The 13,884-nt window shown below is 37.2% G+C and overlaps 1 pseudogene; it reads left to right on the top strand.

Annotated features, from left to right (window-relative positions):
- The window catches only part of LOC105075405 (serine/threonine-protein kinase MARK2 pseudogene), a 63,683-nt pseudogene extending 50,014 nt beyond the window's left edge, over positions 1-13,669 (top strand).
- Positions 13,670-13,884: the final 215 nt, after the last annotated feature.

Here is a 13,884-nt window from a genome sequence, read left to right as displayed (position 1 = left end):
TCTGCTTTTATCCTCTGAAAGAAATTGTAGAGAATTGGTAAAATTTTTTAATCAAAATTTTGGTAGAAACCACCTGAGAACTTACTTGGGTCCTAGTGCTTTGTGTTTTGGAAGGTTATTATTAATTCAATTTGTTTAATACATACAGACCTATTCAGATTGTCCTTTTCGTCTTGTGTGGATTTTGGCAAATTGTGTCTTTTGAGGAATTGGTTTATTCATCTTAAGTTATCAAATTTGGAGTTGTAGAGCTGCTTATAGTATCCTTTATGATCCTTTGACCAAATGATCTTTAGTGATGTCCCTTCTTTCATTTCTGCTTTTTTGTGGCTTGAGTCCTCTCTCTCTCTCTTTTTCTTAGCCTGGCTAGAGGCTTCTTGATTTATTAATCTCTCAAAAATCAGCTTTTGGTTTTGTTGATGTTCTTATGGATATCCTGTTTTAATTTCATTGATTTCTTTTCTAATTCTTATTATTTCTTTTCTTCTGCTTACTCTGGATTTAATTTGCTCTTTTCCTCTCGTTTCCTAAGGTGGAAATCTTGGTGAATTTTCCATTTGAGCTGGAGGAAATGGATACTCTGGTGTTGTTAGATGAAGCAGTCTGCGGAAGTCAATTAGATCCAGTTGACTGATGATGCCGCTGAGTTCAGCTATGTCTTCACTCATTTTCTACCTGCTGGATCTGTCCATTGATGGAAGGGTGTTGGAGTCTCAACCCTTTAAACAATTCACTCCACTCTCTTCTTGATGGCAAGGTTTCTGGGGAGAAGTCAGACGTCATTTTTTATCTTTGTTCTTCTATAGGTCAGGTGTCTTTTACCCTCTGGCTTCCTTAAGAATTTTTGTCTTTGATTTTTCTGTAATTTAAACATTATATGCCTAGCTGTAATTTTTCTGACATTTATCTTGCTGATTGTCCTCTGAGTTCCTTGAATCTCTGACTTGGTATCTGACATTAATTTAGGCGAATTCTCAGTCATTATCATTTCAAATATTTCTTCTGTTTCTTTCTTTCTTTTCCTTCCGGTATGCCCATTATGAATATGTTACACCTTTTGTAGTTTTCCCATAGTCTTTGGATATTCTGCTCTGTTCTTTTCCAGTCTTTGTTTTCTTTTCTTTTTGGTTTTAGAGGATTCTATTGATATATCCTCTAGCTCAGAGATTCTTTTCTCAGCCACATTCAGTCTACCAACGAGCCCATCAAAGGCATTCTTTATTTCCACTTACAGTGATTTTTTTATCTTTAGCATTTTTCCTTGGTACTTTTTTTAGGTTTTCCATCTCTCTGCTTACATTATCCATCTGTTCTTGCATGCTATCTATTTTATCCAGTTGAGACCTTAGCATATTAATCATAGTTGTTTTAAATTCCCATTCTTATAATTCTACCAACCCTGTCATATCTGGTTCTGAGGCTTGCTCTGTCTCTTCAAATTGTGGAGGTTTTTTCTTTCTTTCTTTCTTTCTTTCTTTCTTTCTTTCTTTCTTTCTTTCTTTCTTTCTTTCTTTCTTTCTTTCTTTTTTTTTGCCTTTTGGCATGCTTTATAATTTTTTTCAGGATAGCTAGACATTGAATAAAAGAACTGCAGTAAGTAGACTTTTAGTAACGTGGTGAGGGGAGGGAGGAAGGGAAGGTTCCCTATGATTAGGTCGCAGTCTTTTAGTGAGCCTACGCCTCTGAACTATGAACTTCACAAGTGTTTCTTGGATTTTTTTTCTCCCTTTTTGGGTGGAACAGAATGGCCAGAGTGGGCTGGAGTTGGGCACTCCTCCAGGTGAGTTAGGCTCTGATAATACCCCAGCCAGTTAGGCTCCGGTTAACTAGTTTCCTGTAAGGGCAGACTTATTCGTAAAGAACAAAGTGCTCCGGTATATTTCAGAATGGTTTCTTTACCCTTCCCCTTGCAAAAGCAGAAGGGGATTTTTTTCTTTGATACTTAGTATGGGAACCTGGTCAAGCGTCTGGAGGGAAATCCCACAATATTTTAAGAGTTTACAGAATGAATGGGTTTCCCTGGAGGTTTTAACTTTCAGAGTTGTCCACGCTGACCTGCAGCAAGTTATCAATTGCAATTTAGGTTTTCCTACCCGGGTGCTGGTTCCCACAGCAGTTTATGCTAGTGAGTCTCTGGTCTGGTAGGTCATGACTACCTGTATTCACCTTTCTCTCTCTTCAATTTTGAGGGGAGCAGTTTGCCCTGTGTCCTCACCTCTCTTATGGAATCTAGAAGAGTAGTGGATTTTTCAGTCTGTTAGCATTTTTTTTTTTTTGCTGTTACGATGGAATGTTAGCTTCTAAACTCCTTACAGGCAGAATTGGAAATATTTTTTGAAATATCTTTAAAATGGAGAACAGATGAAAGGCTGCCAGGGTTTAGAGATGTAGGGAGGGGGAGAGGTGGGTGTAGTTATGAAAGGGCTATGCAACAGGTCCTTGTGCTAACAGACTATTCAGTATCTTGACTGTCATGGTAGGTACATGAGCCTAAACATGGGATAAAATTGTGTGGAATAAATACACTCGCACACACCCATACTCACATACACACAATGTAGTTTATTCTTGAGCTAGAGATCCACATGAAGTAAATTGATAGTTGACAATATATGATTTCTAAGTATTATTTTTGCACTCTAGGATTCTGAAATTCATTGGCTCAATGTCTACTCCAAAAAGTGGAAAGTAATCTGATATTAAATAATAAAAAGGGCCAAAAGTTAACTTCTGTTCATCTAAGATTATGACTTAAGTATTAGTAATGTCCCTAACTGGTTTAAGAATATAAAATATTTTAATTTATGAAAATACTTCATCAATGGCCAGCTTACATTTAGAATTGCATTTGGTATAATTATTGTTAAGTATATAAACATAATATATTGACATTGTCAAAAATCTGTTATTTTTATGCCCTCCCTTACAGTCTATTTTATATAAATCTCCTAATCTTTTAAATAAATTTAAATAACTTGGGAAAATAAGTATAATTTAAATGGGAAAAACGTTTACCTGGAATTAAAAGAAACAGGAAAATATGATTCATAATGAGGAGAACAAACAATTAATTAAATGGACCCAGAACTGACCCAAATGTTAGAATTAGGATATAAAAGCATTATAATAACTTTTATAATTGTATGCCTTATTTTTAAAAAATTAAGTGATCACATAGGAAATAAAACAAAAACTGAAATAGAACTTGTAGAAATGAGAACGACATGGTCTAAGATGAACAGTGTACACTGGATGGGATTAATAGCAGAAGCAAGAGCAAAGGGAAAAAATGGCAATAAAACTGTCTAAAATGAAACACAAGAAATATATTAAAAAATGAACAGAATATCAATTGAAGCAACTGCAAATGCCCTGACATATGTGTCACAAGAATTCCTGAAGGAGAGATGAGTGAGGAAGGACAGAAAAAAATTTTTGTGGAAACAATGACCAAAAATATTTCCAAACTAATGTTAGTTGTATTACATTTACATTGCCCATATTTATAATATATTTTACTGTTTTGTAAATATTATTCACACATTAAAAAAAATTGTTTTTTAGCTGAACACATTAATACCCTCTACCTGGCTTTTTGCCATTGTTTTTCCCTTATTTTCTTAGTTGGCTAAAATATATCCTCTAATGGTTTCTTTTAAAAAGGATGAAAGTAATCATATTTCCAGAGATTTTGTACACTGCAAAAATTTCATCTGTTTTGTTTATGTCTGAATGACTGTGCGTACAGTTTTTGACTCAGACTTTTTTTTTCTTTGAGAACTTTTTTAGTGTTCTATTGTTTTCAGCATTGAATAGGATTGGGGAGCAGTCTGAGGCCAACATTGTTTTCCTGTTTTTAAGTGACCTGATCGTTATCTGGCTGCAAAGCTGAATAAAACAGGGCATTTATTTGTGTTGATCTTCTCTGTCAGGTTTTCCTAGGACCCAGATTTATTATTTTCTTTCTTTCTTTCTCTTTTTTTGGTCCCTATATTAAGACCTTGTTTGTTTCTAAAAAGTTTTCTTGAATAGTATCTTTAAAGATGGATTATATTCTAATGTTTTTCTTTAGTTACTCAACTTATGCAATTTTTGTATCTCCTTTGCCTTTTATTTTCTCATAATCCTTTTAGGAAAATGAATTTATATCCATTTCATTTTGCTTGCCTTTTTGAAATCCTGTCTTTTATGACCCTTACACATGATTTAGCAATGTGTATCTTCTTATCATTGACATTTTTACCTTTATTCCAGTGATTTTTATTGTCCTCTCATTTCTTTTCTTAGCTCTTCTATTCACGTTTCATCATATTTTAATCTTACCATCTTGTTTAAATTCACGTCTTTACCTGTGTCATCTTGCTTTTATCAGTTGTTTCATTACATTTTAAAATTCATAGTGAAATACTTAAGACTTCCTGTGCAATTATTATTTCTTATGATGAATATAGTTTCTATGTCCTTTGGTTTACTTGTATTTGCTTCTCATGCCATCTTTGATCTTGTGGCTCTTTTTGATTAAACATTTCTAAAGGGAATAATTTGTTTTCTGAAACCATTATTTTTAGGAGATTCATCGAAAGAGAGACCATGCTTATGTGTCGTGGTAAGAGGAGTGTTCCTTGAGAATGAAGGTAGCACATATGGCTGCTTCTGACTTTTGCATCTCACTGGTGCATGGAGCTAGGCAGGAAATTGAGGGACTTACCATATAATCCTTCCTACTTAATCATTTCTTTTGACATCCTTTTCACAAGTGTCAAAAGTTTTGGAAGATAGTGTTGAGTTGCTATTTCTCATTAGCCTTTCTGTTTTGGCATGATTTCCCATTCTAGTCAAATCTAATCAAAAGATCAAGGAAAGGCTTTTTTTTTTTTTTAATGTCCAACTTTAAACTAGAAGAAGTTCCTAATTAAATTAGAAGTACCTAAGATAAGAGAAGGAGGGGAGTGGCCTTTAGCCTCTGGGTAAAAGCAAGTGTGACATCAGGTAAACACATCTGTTTATACTTTAAAATAATTTCTCAGTATGGTCTACACTTGTTTCTCCAAGAGGTGGTGAGCAAGATGGAGGGAAAGCTGTTTATCTAGACCTGATCTAAGGAAGAAAGAGCATCACATTGGCTTCTACCATTGAAACATCCATTGATTTCGCAAGAACAAAATACAACAGAGAATTAAACTGGGTAGTAAAAGGCTTCTGGTAAATGATGCATTTTTCCCTTTATCTTCTGTTGATTTATTTTCCCAAGTTTTCATTTGGCCGAGATTCTGTGTCTACAGAGATCAATTTACCAGAGCAAATGGATAGCTGATTACATCATACTAGGCAATCAAGAAGGAAAGCTTTGCATGTGCACTCTCGTGTAGGTGTGTGTAGGCTGATCCTTTGAAATAGACCTTGCAAGATACTGTGATGGACTCTAAAGAATGTGATGATTGATTGGGAAGTGGGTGGGAGAGGAAAATTTGAGAATGATGCCTCGATGTCTTGTTTGGACATGTGAGTGCATAGTTACATCTTTCAGCAAAATCAAAAATACAGAAGCAGCAGCAGGTCTGAGAGTGCAAAGTAATGAGTACAGCCTTCGACAAGCTAAGTTTTAGGTGTCTGCGGGATATCACAGTGATGCCCAGTAGGCTGTTGGATATATGGTTTAGTGCTCAGGAAGGAGGTGTGGGCTGGAAAGGAGATTTGGAAGTCATCAACATCATGTCAAGGGCTTGTCAAGTCGAAACTGAAGTGAAAGCCCCAAAATTCATTTTATATCCAACAGACCAAATAAAATACCATGAAATTCTTTGTGCAAATGGTGCATTTCTGAGAAATGGTATTGCTAGAGTAGAAAACTTTAGTGTTTTAAAACTCGTTGCAGCCCCTCTGGGAAGTGCAGCTTTTGATAAATGATAATACTGTCTCTATCCCTGTGCCTCAAAATCTGTATTTAACCAGGTGAAGGCAAAAGGCAGGTAATAAAAAGAAAATAGTATACAATATTTTAACTTAATAAAACCAGCTTAGGTATTTCATCCTGGACTCTAATTATTGACGTAACTTTTAAGGAAAGGGAGTTATGAAAAACAGTGGGAAAAGGAAGATTGTAAATGTGTGTGTGCGTGTGTGTGTGTGTGTGTGTCTGGTTCTTTTTATTGTACTGAAATACAAATAATAGAAAACTTAACATTTTATTCATTTTGAAGTGTACATTCAGTGGCATCAGTTATATTTACAATGTGCAGCCAACATCTCTCTGGGAAGTTAACTGCTAAATGGGTACAGGATATCCATTCAGCATGAAAAAAAAAAAGTTCTGGAACTAGGTGATAGTAAATGTGTTTCCGGCCAAGTTTTGTCTTGAAAAAGAGCAAGGTAAAGTAAAAATGGAGAGACTTGAGATCTAATCTTGCCTTTCCAAGAGTGAGATCCGCCCCTGTGTTTAAGCCATCTCTCAAGGCTTAATTTCACACTCTATAAAATGAGATCATTGTGTCAAAACTATAGGGTTGTGATGATAAAATCAAATTATGTATGTGCATGTGTGTGTGACTTATCCCCAAATTTACATTTAATACATGTTGCTTTATTTCAACTGCTGGTCTCTGCATCTGAAGCCTAAGTGGGAGTTGGTGTGTGTTGGACCTTAACTGTCCAGCTGTTCGTTGTCCTCTGGCAGTGACGTGAACCCCTGGGAGTTGGGCATCACACCAGGGAAGTGAAAACAGTTGAATAGCAACAAGCAGTGCAATGAATGGCAAAAGCTGACTGTGCTTTAATGGCATAAATACAAGTTCATTTGTAACACATATATAACCGCATAAGTAGATCGTGAGATGTGGCTAAAGGACTTAGGATCTAAATAAAAGATATCCACAGAATTTGGGAAGAAGATGCTGAAGAGGTGTGTGATTTAATCAGTAGGAGATAATGAGGCTATAGTTGAAAAGTCAGAAGCAGGTATCATACTGAGGAATTAGGAGATAGATGAAAGATGGGAGCAGGATGTGGAAGGCAGAAAAAAGGAGAGAGAGTGGGAGAGAGAAGATGCTGGTTTAGTCAGATTTAGACATTCAACGTGTCATCTTTTTCTAGGGAAAGCTGCCAAGTGATGTTTATCCAAAAGTCAGTGGAAGGACCAGCTAGTCAGGAGAGTGGCTTGGCTCTTCCATTTCCTGGAGACAGGAGGGGTCCTGTAGGCATGAGGGGAGGGGTATGACTGTGCATCTCAAAGAAGGGAAGGGAGAAAGAATGTCACCTATTGACCACAACCATGTCAGTGTAAGTCTGTTCATCAAAGTTTAGAGCTACAAGTAGATTTTAAATTAAGCCAGAAAATCAACTTTTCGAGTCATTGTTTATTCACTCATGCATTCACTTGCATACACACTTATTTGTTTAATCAACAAATAAAATTTGAAAATCTACTATATGCAAAGTCAAAGGTATTCTGAAAATTTTTTGTTAGGTGTTGGGTGACAGGAAAAATAGGAAGAGGGAAAGACAAAATTTTAGTGTGATAGCAAGGGCTTGACACAAACATAGGAAATTCAAGAATTGAAATCCATTTTCAGATGTACCTAAAGTGAAGTCAGAAGGCTCCCACGAGCTTCCCCAAGTGTGCTGTTCTCACCCAGGTAGAACTCACTTTAAAATAAGCATCAATTACAAAGCCTGGTTATAAATTTTTTGAAACTTAAATCATATTTCCTCAAAAACACAATACCATGCATAATACATAATTCTAATGTTTTCTCCATAAATACCTCATTAATCCCCAATCTAGCAGGGAATAAAACTATCAGGGTACTACAGGTAAGCAATGAATCTTCCTGTGGTGTCCTGAGGGCTTCAATTTAGAAATTCTGCCTTAATTGGATTACAGTACAGTTACATTTAACTGTGGAAATTCAACCAAACAACACTAGGGGAAAAGTTAGAGTGGGGCAGATATGAAAAAAAAAAAAGAAACATTTTAAGTAGAAAATGTTCCCATCTGACATTTTACTCAAAGAGATGATGGATGTCCAAGAGTCAACGTGAAATGGCGGCATGAGACTGTGGTACCTTCAGCACATCTCATCCCGATGTACCTACCTTTCGTAATGTGAATGCCTCCCACTGCTGAAAGTGATTCCTGAGTTAAAGACTCACAGGAGGCTTTTGAGTGGGAACGTTCTGTGTATGGAAGGCAGAGCCACTGTCATGTCTCCTGGGAACTTCTTTCATCTTTAAGATTTATCTCTTGGAAGTTGTTGGCTTCCTCTCCATCATAATGGGTTTTCTCAATAAGAAAATCTCTTCTTTCTGCTGGAAAACTCCCACTTCTCTCCTCGCTGACCCAAATTTTCTGACTCTCATATTTGGATTATTAGTACAACCAAAATTTTGTGGCAGTTCTCTGAGTGGTCCTGTATGTGCTCCCCTCTCAGGGACACCAACCAGGGGCAGTACTTCTCAATTCTTTCTTAGATGCTTTCTTTGACCATGTATTCCCAAACTGAGATGATCTCATATACTAGAGATTTGATGTTAGCACTGCATCTACATTGTGAGTTTAATAGATATTTGAGGACTAGATAAAGTTTATAGCTCATAGTAAGTATCGCGTCCTTTCTACAAGGACATTTTTCCCTACGAATCACCTGCCTCAGTGGCAGGGTCCACATGTCAAGGTTTCTGTATCAAAAGCAGACTCTAGCTCAGTCACTGAATCCCTTTACCCGTAATGGCAGCAAACGTCTAGGATCAGAAGTGAAACTGCAGCCCCTGCAAATGATGGTGGTAGAAAGGTCTTTGTTTTGGATAAAATGTAGAAAGAAAATCTTTGACCTCTGGTGGAAGAAAAACAGTGCCACCAGTAGGCCTGGCATGTAGCCTGTGGTTGGTAGGTGCTGCTTTGGAAGACGTTGTCCAGAGTGAAGTGGGAAACCCCAGGGGTGAAGAAGACCCCATATTTCTTGATGTGGCTCACTCTATATATTTGAACCTAAATTATATTATTACAGTGTCATTATCTTATGAACGGCACAGTAAGATAAAGCATAATCAACTTCCAAAGCAATGCTTTCTTAGGTAGAAATTTTATTTTAGATGTATTTAGATACAGAGTTTTTGTATATATCATGCTGCTCTATTCTGTAATTTTTTGAATATTCAACATCTTCTCTTTCACTGCTGGGTCATAGTGTTTGATGGCATTTTAAAAGGCAACTAAACACATCTAGTTCTAGCAATGTGAATAATACATAAACCCTGATACAACGATGGCTTTGGCCATGCCTGCCCATATCAGGCAATAACCACCTACAACACAAGTAGCTCCTGGCCTGCTGCCTGGATGGTGCATATTAAAACACTTCATCGACTCTAAGGGATATCAGACTTCAGGAATTTGTACTATGTGGGAAAAAAAAAACCATGAATCTTAGAATGTTTGAAATGGCATAGATGAAATAGAACAATTTCTCTGCTTTTATTGTGATAAACTTAACAAACTTAAGGATAGCTCTGGTCTAGTCAAGTGACATGCAGATATATGGGACAAGAATTAATTCTGAGGATGTTGATTCTAACATGTTGAAATTTGTCACCATGACAGGCAAACCATTACTCCGAGGGATTTTCTGTCTGTACCTGGTAACAGATATCCAGCTTTCCATTAGAGAAAAAAGACAGTGATGCAGCGAAATCTTGAGCACCTAGAGGCCAAGCTGCCTTCCAATGACACTGATGGCTAACATCTGCATAGAGTGCATTGCATGTTCCAGGCTTGGTCATGCGTTATTTCTGCTAAACTTTGTAGCAATCCTAGGAGTTAAGAATCATGGTTAGCACATTTTATTGATGAGGAACTGAGGTGCGGAAGGCCTAAATATCTCACTTAATATCCCATAGCTAGTAAATGGAAGGGCACAATTCAAAATGCAAAGCTGAGGCATTTTTCGCTCTGCTGTGCTGTCTCCTGGCAAGTTAGCTTGGGCCAGGATCTTTCTCTTTATGTGCCAGGTGTTCATAAATTAGGCATTTGTGAGTTGGGAAGTCGCTCTGCAACTTTGGCTTTCTATCAGAAGCCGTCACAATTCTCTACTGGCTTCACTGTGGACCGAGTTAAGGCAGGTGCATTTGGTATCAGAATGTTTGAGATACAGTGGTTGAAAAGCATTTGTTTGGCCTTTTTAAAAATGTATTCTTCCTAGCAGTTTTTACTTGATGGACTTTTTAAAGTATTTTTCAACTACAAATTGAATAGAGTTTAAATAGTTAAAATTTTAGTCAATATTAAAGTATACAATATTAAAAACACAAGATTTTAATTAATTTAACACAAGAAGGTAATTTAATTACCTTCTCTTGTTGCCCACTGCTCCAAGGGTAAAGCACTGTCAGCACTTTGCTGTGTATCTTCTATGACAATGTTTATATTCATATCCAAATAAGGTGTAAGTTTGGTAAAAATTATACCAAACTCTTCATATTGTTGATGAAATGTGCCTTTTTATTTCACCAATACAGTATCAAAACAGAAACTCAGTTTGATCTGCTTTAGTTTAAAGGAGAAGGTTTTGGTTTATGAATTCCAAGGAAGGATTGAACAATTGACTATAAGATCAGAAGGTGAAGTTGGGCCTCAGTAGTGCTCAAAACCAAAATTTAGAACACTCTTCTCTAAGTTCAGATTCTTGTGTAGTGTCAGCTGGATTGTCTCATTGCAAAGCAAATAACTTTGACATGAAGGGGACTGTGGCTACCAATAATTCCCAGATTCCTCTTTGTCAGTCCCACTTTGAAAACTCTATGGTGTGACTCTGGTTGGTTCAGCTGGGGTTCGGTATCCATCTCTGGATCAATCAACCGTATGTAAGAAACTGAGGAATCCTGATTGTCACATCTTTGTTCAGATACACAGTCTGGAGCGTTCAACAGTGGCCTACAGGACAGGATCATTAAAATATGCCAACTTCCATCTTAAACCACATGGTTGGGAGCAGGAACTGGATGTGGTTTTGAGAAGTATTGATGGTCTCTCTACATCTCTAAAAAAATCACAAGGATAAAGGTTATCTGGATGAGCAAGAGGATAGGAATCCATTAAGCAAAGTGTGAATGTACCATAGATAATTTATCATCTTTCTAGCGGTGGTATTCATCTTAGCTCATATTTTTCATCATTACAAATTTTTTTTTATTTTATTGAAGTATAGTTGATTTACTATATTGTGTTAGTTTCTGATGTACAGCAATTCAGTTATATATATGTATGTATATATATATATATATATATTCTTTTTCATATTCTTTTCCATTATGGTTTATTACAAGATATTGAATATATTTCCCTGGCCCATAGAGTAGGACCTCATTGTTTATCTATTTTATATATAGTAGTTTGTGTCTGCTAATCCCAAATTCCTAATTTATCCCTCACCCATCCCTTTCCCCTTTGGCAACCACAGGTTTGTCCTCTATGTCTGTGAGTCTATTTCTGTTTTGTAAATAAGTTCATTTGTATCATATTTTAGATTCCACATATAAGTGATATCATATGGTGTTTGTCTTTCTCTTTCTAGCTTCACTTAGTATGATAATCTCTAGGTCCATCCATACAAATTTTTTTTTATTCAAGTATAGTCAGTTTACAATGTTCTGTCAATTTCTGGTGTACAGCATAATGTTTCAGTCATACATATACGTACATATATTCCTTTCCATGTTCTTTTTCATTATAGGTTACTGCAAGATATTGAATACAGTTCCCTGTGCTATACAGTAGGACCTTGTTGCCTATCTATTTTATATATAGTAGTTAGTATTGGCAAATCTCAAACTCTCAGTTTATGCCTTTTCACTCCCTCTCCCCCTAGTAACCATGACTTTGTTTTCTATGTCTGTGAGTCTGTTTCTGTTTTGTAAATAAGTTCATTTGTGTCTTTTTAAAAATATTTCACATATAAGTGATATCATATGGTATTTTTCTTTCTTTTTTCTTGCTTAGTTCACTTAGAATGATGGTCTCCATGTCCATGTTGCTGAAAATGGCATTATTTTATTCTTTTTTATGGCCGAGTAGTATTCCATTGTGTGTGTGTGTGTGTGTGTGTGTGTGTGTGTGTGTGTGTGTGTGTTTGTGTTTGTATCACACCTTCTTTATCTATTCATCTGTCATGGGACATTTGGGTTGTTTCTATGTCTTGGCTATTCATACAAATATTTTTCATTATTATAAATAATGCTATTATGATCATCCTTGAACACACATCTTTGTGTCCAAGTAAGCATTTCTATAGAATAAATTTGTAAAAATGGAACTGCTCTTTAAAAGAATTTTTAATTTGATTGATACTATAAAATCCCCACTGAAAGGTATTTATACCAATTTACATGACCACCAATGATGAGTGATTATGTACCTCACATATCCCCTTAAAGTTATTGGATACAGTTAACTAGAGGGAAATCAAACACTTTCTTAAGTGGATTATAAATTCATCACCTCAAGATAAATACTGAAATTTCTAGGCTCTGTCTTTTTATTTATCTTCAAGATATGTGGTTTTGAGAGTGAATTGGCACTGAATATGAAACTCAATATTAAATTTCAGAAAATTCAGGGTTTATTTTCACCAAGGGAGGAAAAGCAATTAAATCTCAAGACTGAGAAAACACTTCACCTCATCATGGAATATGCTAGTGGAAGAGATGTGTTTGATTACCTAGTGGCTCATGGCACATGAAACGAAAAGAGGCTGGAAGAAAATTCCACTGGAAAGTATCTGCTGTGCAGTGGTGCCACCAGAAGTGGATTGTTTATAGTGACCAAAAGGCAGAAAACCTGCTCTTGGGTGCTAACACGAACATCAAGATTGCAGACTCTGGCTTCAGCAACAAATTCACCTTTGGCAACCAGATGCATAATTTCTGTGGCAATAAGTTTGCTGCTCCAGAACTATTCTAGGACAAAATTTAAGACAGACCTCTATTGGAGGTGTGGAGCCTCAGGGTCATCTTATATGCAGTGGCCATCTGACCCCTGCCTTCTGATCTCAAGGAGCCGTGAGAGCAGTGACTGAGTGAAATTTACCATATTCCCTTCTGCTTGTCCATGGAGTGTGAAAACCTGCTCAGGAACTTTCTCATTCTCAATTCCACCAAGAGAAGCACTCCCACCAAGAGAGGCACTTTTGATCAAGTTAAGAAAGATTCATGGATAAGCTGGGGTCATAAAATTGAACTAAAACCTTATGTGGAGTTACTCACTGACTGCAAAGAGCCCTGGAGAGCTGAGTTGATAGTATCAATAGGTTACACGTGGAAAGAGATCAGGGATGGGCCAGAAGTCCGAGGTGATGGCCACCTCTCTGCTCCTGGGACACCAGAGCTCAGAACGGGAGGGCTACACCATCACCTCGAAGCCCCAGCCTTCAGCTAATCTGACCACCAGCAGCAGTGCTTCCCCAACCCACGAGGTACAGAACTGCCTCTCTGCCAACCTCAACCAGTGGGATTTCAGCGATCACGCTGGTCCTGTCATTCCCATCTCTAATTCTCAGAATTCTCAGGGTAGCAGTACAGAAAAAGGTAGCAGCCGTCAGAGGACCAGGAATCAGAACAAAATGCCTGTAGCACGGCCAACATGCCCACCACTTCCTTATTGTCCTGGAGAGGAAGAAAATAACTCCTCTAAAACAGCCATCTCTCCACCAGCAAAAGCTCAAAACAGGAATCCCCGAATCTTGGTGATGGCCGGTCTCAGCCAGAAAGAACAGAGCCAAACCAGACTAAGTTCTGGCGCCTCCGTGTCTTCGACTTCTGCTGCGGTCGGCAGAGCTTTGCCCGTTTGCACTAGAAACCCACAGCAGCCTTGGTGCAGCTCAGCCAGGGCTCAGGAAT

This window comes from Camelus bactrianus, chromosome 11 (assembly GCF_048773025.1).
Source record: "Camelus bactrianus isolate YW-2024 breed Bactrian camel chromosome 11, ASM4877302v1, whole genome shotgun sequence".
Classification (NCBI taxonomy): Eukaryota; Metazoa; Chordata; class Mammalia; order Artiodactyla; family Camelidae; genus Camelus; species Camelus bactrianus.
This window is presented reverse-complemented; position numbering and strand designations above follow the sequence as displayed.